The sequence below is a fragment of the Castanea sativa genome, chromosome 1, assembly GCF_040712315.1.
Source record: "Castanea sativa cultivar Marrone di Chiusa Pesio chromosome 1, ASM4071231v1".
NCBI lineage: Eukaryota > Viridiplantae > Streptophyta > Magnoliopsida > Fagales > Fagaceae > Castanea > Castanea sativa.
Window position 1 is genome coordinate 53,549,225 of NC_134013.1, and position 8,051 is coordinate 53,557,275.

Sequence of the window (8,051 nt, forward strand, 5' to 3'; positions counted from 1 at the left end):
CACTTAAGGGAATACCAAGCAGCAAACCAGCCAGCTGTAAGCATTGCTGCACCTGATGTGATAGCATGGAGGCCACCAAATCCAGGTTGGTACAAAGTTAACACTGATGGAGCTACATTTGACGATATCAAATCAAAAATTAAAATGGCAGTGTTTGTTCTGCCCACCATGTGCATTTACACAATAGCCAAAATATAATTGAAAACGTGATTTTGAAGTTAATGTTTTCAGATCACAAATCACATGTATGTAACAAAATCTTCAGATCAGTTAAAATCTCACACGCATCCAAGCCTATACTTCCAAATCGGAAACCAAATCCGAATCCGAATCCGAATAGTTAATGTAAAACAGAGAATTGACTTTCTTTTTCTTGACCGACCCTCTCTAGTCTCCTATAAATTACCAGTAATCCCGTCAGATCCTAATACACACAATAATTCACAAAACCCTCCATAGAAATCATAGCTTCCTAGCGTTCCTTAGTATTTTCCCAACAAACCCAGTGAATCCAAGAACATTGTTAGTCATGGCCATCCTCTCTGACTATGAAGAAGATCAGCAGAATCAACAATCTTCTTCTTCTTCTTCTTTGTTGTCTTCTAAGAAGGACGTCATTCTTGCTGAGAAAGAAACCGATGCCACACTAAAAAAGCCAGAGGAGGAGAAGCAGCAGAAAGAGAACAAACTTGTTCCCAACAAAGACAATGGCCTTGATATGGAGAATTATTCATGGGGTCAGTCCCTTCAAGAAGTCACTGTAAACGTGCCAGTCCCACAAGGCACTAAATCCAGCCTTCTTTTGTGTGACATAAAGACGAACTCTTTGAAGGTTGGGCTCAAGGGTCAGCCTCCAGTCCTCGATGGAGAGCTATTCAAGCCTGTGAAAGTTGACGATTGTATTTGGAGTTTGGAGGATAAGAAGATGATCACTATTCTTATTTGCAAGAGAGATCAGAGCGAGTAGTGGAAATCTTTGTTGAATGGTGGTCCAGAGATTGACACATAGAAAGCTGAACCGGAGCCAAGCAAGTTGTCTGACTTGGACCCCGAGACTCGTTCTGCTGTGGAGAAGATGATGTTTGATCAGAGGCAGAAACAGATGGGACTTCCAACAAGCGATGAGATCCAAAAACAAGAGTTGTTGAAGCAATTTATGGCTCAGAATCCCAACATGAAATTCCCCCCAGGAGCTCAGTTCATGTGAGATTAGGAAGACAAAGAAAGAACCAACCTTTTTAGTTATATGCAGTTCTAACTTTTATTGCTGTAGTTTAGGATTAAGGATTTGTTTACAGATTTAAGCATGTGATCATATGCTATTCAATATCAATTATTGACTTCATTGATTTATTAAACTTCAATTTTTGGTTGGATTTATTATAATATGTAATCTTTTTAGTTCGTAGATCGTTTATTGCAGTTCCAATTTTTATAGCTTTCATTTAGGATTTAGAATTTGTTTACAGATTTAAGCTTGAGATCATGTGCTATACAATATCAATTGTGGGTTTTTCAGATTTATCAAAATTCAATTTTTGGTTGGATTTTTATTTTTATTTTTACTTGGATTGGTACTATCATTAACATAGAACAAGAGGCGAATACATCAAGGTTCAGCAGGCAGCAGCAATGCTGGATGGGCAACTTTAGTGGTTGGTTTTATAATTATAATCTGTAATCTGATATATAGGAACAAGTTTTATATTAGCTATTAGATTCTTCTCAAAAAAAGAAGAGAGAAAAAAAAAAAAAAGGCTATTAGAGCCGTTGTAATCTTTTTTGTTTGTCTTTTGGCTAAATTTAAGCCTGTTAGATGCACTGACCATCCAATTTGCATTGTATGCTGATTTAATCCTCTACATGCAAATTTTAGTACTGTGGGTACATTGAATTTTGAGGAAATATAATATACTTATATAAACCATGCTTGCATAAAATTTGTAGAGGGATGATAGTTAGTTACATGAAATCATGTTTATATTTAAACATGATTTCAGTTACAATTGTTAAAATTGCATACGACAACTAGCCACTCAAGGATTGATGTTAAATTTTGTTTCAAATTTTTAATAATAAGATTTTAGTAGAAGTATAATTTTTTTTGTTAATTAATAATTTAATAGTTAAAACAGGAGAGGACCATTTACATCTTGAGCATCTTGGAAATACTAAGAAATGCTAGTGAAGGACAAAACTTGATAGTTAGAATATAATTTTGAATTTATCAAAACTTAGATTTTAGAGAGTTTTGAGCAATGTATATTTCACACACTCACCTCCAATAGTGACTTCAAATTACAATTTTAGTTAAAAACAAAAAAATTAAGTATATGTACTTTGTGTGTGCATGTGCACAATAGAAATTTTCCTAGAGTTTTACCTCAAATAAACCATTCAAACAATCAATAAGACAAATAGGATTTTAGTTTTGAATACAATTTTTAATTCCTTGAAAAATTAGTAATAGAGAGTTTTAGCTAATTTAATTATCCTAAAAAATAATAAAATTAACCAATTTAATAATTAATGAGAGAAATGGGTCCAACATATTAATTAAATAGGTGGAGAAAACTAGAAAGGGAAAGACAGACATTTATTTAATTAGTGACATTTGTGTTAAAACCTCATCATCTCCCCCCTTACGTGTGTTTTTGTTTTAAAAAAGAGAAGAAGAAGAAGAATAAGAAGAAGATGTGGACAGTAGTGAGGATAGTTTAGTCAAATTACTTTACGAAGTGCGATCAATTTAGTCATGTTTCGTTTCATTAGGTGAACCTGAATCTAGTGTGCGAGCCCATGAATCATGCATTGCATATGGTACATTGTAAAAAAAATCTCAAATTAGAGGATTAATTGTGCAAATTATAAGTTCAGAGGACATTATAATTTGGGTGACAGATTATGACAAAAAATATATATAATTTCTTCAAATCTTTTTCAAAAATCTTTGTGTTGAAACAGAAAACCTAATAATTTCTACCTAAAAAGGTTAAATTTTAAATCTTATAATTTAGAGTAGATTACATTAGAAGTAGATAAAAGTTAAACTAGTTTTTTCTTTCTTTTTTCATAAAAGAAATTAAACTATTTGGTAAACCATGCATTGTATGAGAAAGTTTAAAAACATATAAAATTTTCTTATTTTTATTTTTTGCCTTAAATATGAAATTGGTAATTATAGTTGTATTGGCCCTACCCCCATGTCAAGCCCAATCGCCCTAAGGCCCGTAAGGACTAACTCTTATAGAGGCCCCTTGTCGACCACACGTAGTAATGCGCGTGCCGTCCAAGAGGTCCGATCTAAGAGTGCTCAAAGCAGCCTGTGACGTGCCTTGCCGAGCATAGACTTACCTGCGGGGTTGGTCCCCGTGCCACTATCATTTTCTCTTCCCCGCCACCCAACGTCCACTTAGATGAAACGGTATTGGACCTCCTTTCCATTGCCTAGGGAACGCCCTTGCCGAGCATTAAACCCAACGGTGGAGCCAGTTCCAATGCCATTCATTTTCTCCCACTCCCAACTAAACTCCCACTTAAGGGTAATAGTATTGGACCTCTTCCTTCACCCATCAGGAGAATAATCATGACCATTGCACTAAGTTTGGCTATAAATAGACGAAGAAGAATCAGTCAAAGGGGTTGGCAATTTGAGAGAGAAAAGACTAGAGAGGGAGCAATATCAACACCCCCAAGGAAAGGAGAGTGAGAAACAAGGGAAGGAGGCCCAGTATACTCCCCTGCCGAGCATAACACCACCCATAGTAGGAAATCCAAAAGCCCACTATACAAATAGATTGTGAGCCCAAATCCCTTCAAGGCCTAGCAACCTTATCTTGGGACGCACAATAGTGGTTATTAATATTGACAAACGAGGGTGTCTTGACTTAAAATATTACATGGAGGGATATATCCCATGGGAGTGGCCTAAGATGCTATCAAGAGGTTTTGAACTGAGAATCTGATTCTCATGGATATCATGGGGTTTTAGAAACCACAATGCCAATCCCTTGGGATTGTGGTGGTTATTAATAGACATCACTATGATCAAATTTGTATTTGGAACTATATATTGTTGTATTTTTCTTTTAATAAGAACTATATATTATAGCATTAAACATTTATTATGATTACTATGGGGTACAGGAATTCCAATAACGTAATTGCGTCACATGTCATACCCATGGCCGAGAAGGGCCATTATTATGCCGAGGAGGATACGCCTTCGGACAGTAAGAGCACATCAATAACACATCATCAAAAGAGGTCGTACTGTAGAGAAGGAGCTTCGGGGAAGGGGCTGGTACTGACATGACTGAAGGGATGGTGGTTGCCACCACATTTAATGCATCTCACCAAACCTCCTAGCTACATTTATGAGGAGAAGACCCCTGAACAGTACTGCCTTGGTTGCCGCAACTCACAAGGGGTTTGGGAAGGTGTTTAATGGGATGAGCACTTAAGTAGTGGCTTGGACGATCAACAAATAGAGGGTCAAGATCGTCTAAGGGGAGTTATATAATGTAAGGAACCTTCTGGGGATCGGAAGGGGGGGGGGAAATCAGAAGAAAACACTGTAGGAATAAGAACTAGACTTGTAATCAACTTCAAAAAAGGAAATAAAAAGAAGGCTCAGTCTCCTCGAATTGTGCCAAGGACAATTTACTTTGAGCAAAACCATTTTATTCTTGTTTACTTGTCATCTGAGCTCACTACAACTATTATCTGATTCATTAGAGCCCAGTTTTTCAGCCCACTCTTTAGAAATTCATTGTATTAGGCTCTTTAGGCCCAGATCCTTTTCCCTTTAGGCTTAGGCTCAAAATTACGTCCTTACAATTGGCGCCGTTTATGGAAATTACTTGAGCTTTAGTGAAAACAACATATAATCATGGTGGGCATAGGGCTAAATTGTGAGGAGTTCATTGAGTCCCATCGTCAAGATCAGTTTCTCAACCTTGAGCGAAGGAATGACTGGGAAGTTAGTGTGTATACCACACATACCAGTAGGAGCTAATCTAGGAGTGGGAGCCACGTCTCTCATGAGGCAACTACTAGAAGCATGTAATTAGAAATTGATCATTTAAGAAGAAAATTGCGCCAAGAGTGACGTAGAGGATCTCCTTCAAGTTCTAACCATTCTTTTGACGGTGATAATGATCATAGCTACCGGCACAAGTCAAGTACTCCTCCGAGTGAGTCTTTTTCGTGTGATGAGGAGTGTTGTGATAGGCGGGGGAGGAGCAGTTTGTCACGTAAAGGCTTGGGCAATGATGCCATGAGTAAGGCTTTGAATCAGATCTCCAAGTCGCCTTTTACCCGCAGAATTGAGGGAGGAAGACTTCCCCGACAGTTTACTCAGCCAACGTTTACCATGTACAATGGTAAGACGGAAGGAGCACGTGAGCCATTTTAACCAGAGTATGGCTGTTCACTCTAGGAACGAGATTTTGATGTGTAGGGTGTTTTCATCCAGTTTAGGGCTTGTGGCAATGAGGTAGTTTAATGGCCTGAAGGAGGGTTCTATTAACTCTTTTAAGGAGCTTATGAGGGCCTTTGGTTCTCGGTTTGTAACTTGTAGTAGGGTTTCCCAGCCTTTGGATTCCTTGCTGTCTATGGCTATGCAAGAGGGAGAAACCTTAAAGACGTACTCTGACCGATACTGGGAGATATTTAATGAAATTGATGAGGATTTTGATGACGTAGCTGTAAGAACGTTTAAGGTCACCTGGCCTGCTGAGCACGGTTTGAGGAAATTGGTGACAGGGAAGCCAGTTAGTAATGTGTGTCAGTTCATAGACCGCATTGATAAGTACAAGTTAGTCGAGGAGGACCAATAACTAGGTAAAGGCAAGGCTAAGGTGGTCCTTCAAGATAGGAGGGACTTCAGGTCAGACAAGTACAATAATAATCGTCCTTGGCGGGATTTTTCTGGGTAATTTGGGGCTGCTGTTGCTTAATGGTTAACATGGTGTTCAAAGAACCAGTGTATCAAATTTTAGAAAAATTTAAGAATGAACCATATTTTTGATGGCCAAACAAGATGGGAGGAGATCCTACGAGGCGCAACTAAAGCCTTCATTGCCAGTACCACTAGGAGTGAGGGCATACTACGGAGGACTGTAGAACTTTGTGGAATCACCTGGAGCAGCTGGTCTGAGGTGGTAAGTTAAAGCAATTTTTATATCACCCTAATGGATAGGGAGGCCAGGCAGGGTCAGAATTTCAGAGGGATGCTTTTTCAAAGCCACCTCTGGGTACAATCAGTGTTATTCTTGCTACCCCAAGAAGGACTGGTTTTCACCCCTATGGGGTACTGTTCATAGCTCAGCCACCCGCAAAGGACTCCTCCCCTGAGCCAAAGAGAAGTAGGATAGAAGTTCGACCAGCATTGAGTTTCTCTGATAAGGACAAGGTTGGTACCTTGCAACCACATGATGATGCATTAATGGTTACCCTCAGGATAGGGGGTATGATTTGAAGCGAGTGTTGGTTGACCAAGGCAGTGGAGCAGAGATTATGTACCCTGATTTGTATAAGGGGCTAAAGCTAAAACCAGAGGATTTGACCGGTTATGATTCACCCTTGGTAGGTTTTGATGGGAAGGCGGTTATACCAAAGGGCTAGATTAGACTACCAGTATAAGCAGGGTCAGAGGTAGTTGAGGTGGATTTCATTGTAGTGGATACTTACTCTCCCTACACTGCCATCGTGGTAAGACCCTGGTTGCATGCCATGGGGGTCGTCTCTTCCACCTTATACTTGAAAGTGAAATATCCATCTGGCAACTAGGTTAAAGAATTGGTTGGGAGCCAGTCTATGGCTAGGCAGTGTTTAGTTTCTATTATCAGATATCAGGCTGAAGGTGAGTCATCGGCCTCTACCGAGCGGGGCTTTTAGCAATCAAGGGAGCCAGTATTATTTACAGATATGGTAGAAGGGGCGAAGTGTGAGGAATTAGAAAAAGGTTGTTATAGGTGATAATGGGGAGAAGTTCTTTCAGGTCAGAGCTCAGCTACCTCCTTGGGAGAAGGAAGAGCTAATAGTATTTCTTAGAGAGAATATTGATGTGTTTGCATGGAGTGCTTACAAGGCTCTTGGGGTAGACCTGAACTTCATTTGCCACCATTTGAATGTCAACCTGACGGTTATCCCTAGAAAGCAACCACCTCGGCGCTTGTTTAAAGAACATTCCGATGTTGTCAAGGACAATGTAATCAAGCTTAAGCAGGCTGGGACTATTAAAGAGATTTTTTACCCTGATTGGCTAGCCAACATAGTGGTGGTGAATGAGAAGAATGAAAAATGGTGAGTATGTGTAGATTTCACAGATTTAAACAAGGCTTGCCCTAAGGATCCCTTTCCCATGCCTCGTATAGATCTATTAGTTGATGCCACTGTAGGTCATCCTCAGATGAGCTTTTTAGATGCTTTCCAATGGTACCATCAAATACTCTTAGCTTTGGATGATCAAGAGAAAACAACTTTTGTTACTCCTACTAGAAATTACCATTACAAAGTGATGCCCTTTGTTTTAAAGAACGTAGGATCCACCTATCAAAAGATGATGACTAGGATGTTTGAGCCACAATTGGAAAAAAATATTGAGATCTATATAGATGATATGGTTGTGAAGAGTGTCGAGGGTGAAGAGTGTCAGGGGCGGATTTTTTTTTGCGTGTAGCTACGTGTCTTCTGCTGGAAGTGTGACTTTGCTAAGCCTGGATTTTTTTTGGGGGGTTCAACCTGAAACTCGACATTGGGCCGCATAGACCAATGGTTGCCGGTGTATTTTTAAGCCTACAAAATAGATAAAGCCCAAAGTCTTAGAATCATGATAATAGTTGAAATAAATAAATGAATAATATGCTTATCATGATGACTTTGATTAAATGGTGAGTTGATACGCTGTTATTATGTATATTAAGTGAAGTTCAATATTAGAAAATAATAAATTAGGTATCAAATGTCCAATAATGGGATGAATCCAATAGTCCATATCCAGCTGCGGTTCATGGTTCATGTTCAACATAATAAGGTATGTCCAGCAA

The 8,051-nt window shown here is 39.0% G+C and overlaps 1 pseudogene; it reads left to right on the forward strand.

Annotated features, from left to right (window-relative positions):
• Positions 1-406: 406 nt before the first annotated feature.
• LOC142621784 (protein BOBBER 1-like) lies at positions 407-1,280 on the forward strand (annotated as a pseudogene).
• The last annotated feature ends 6,771 nt before the right edge of the window (positions 1,281-8,051 follow it).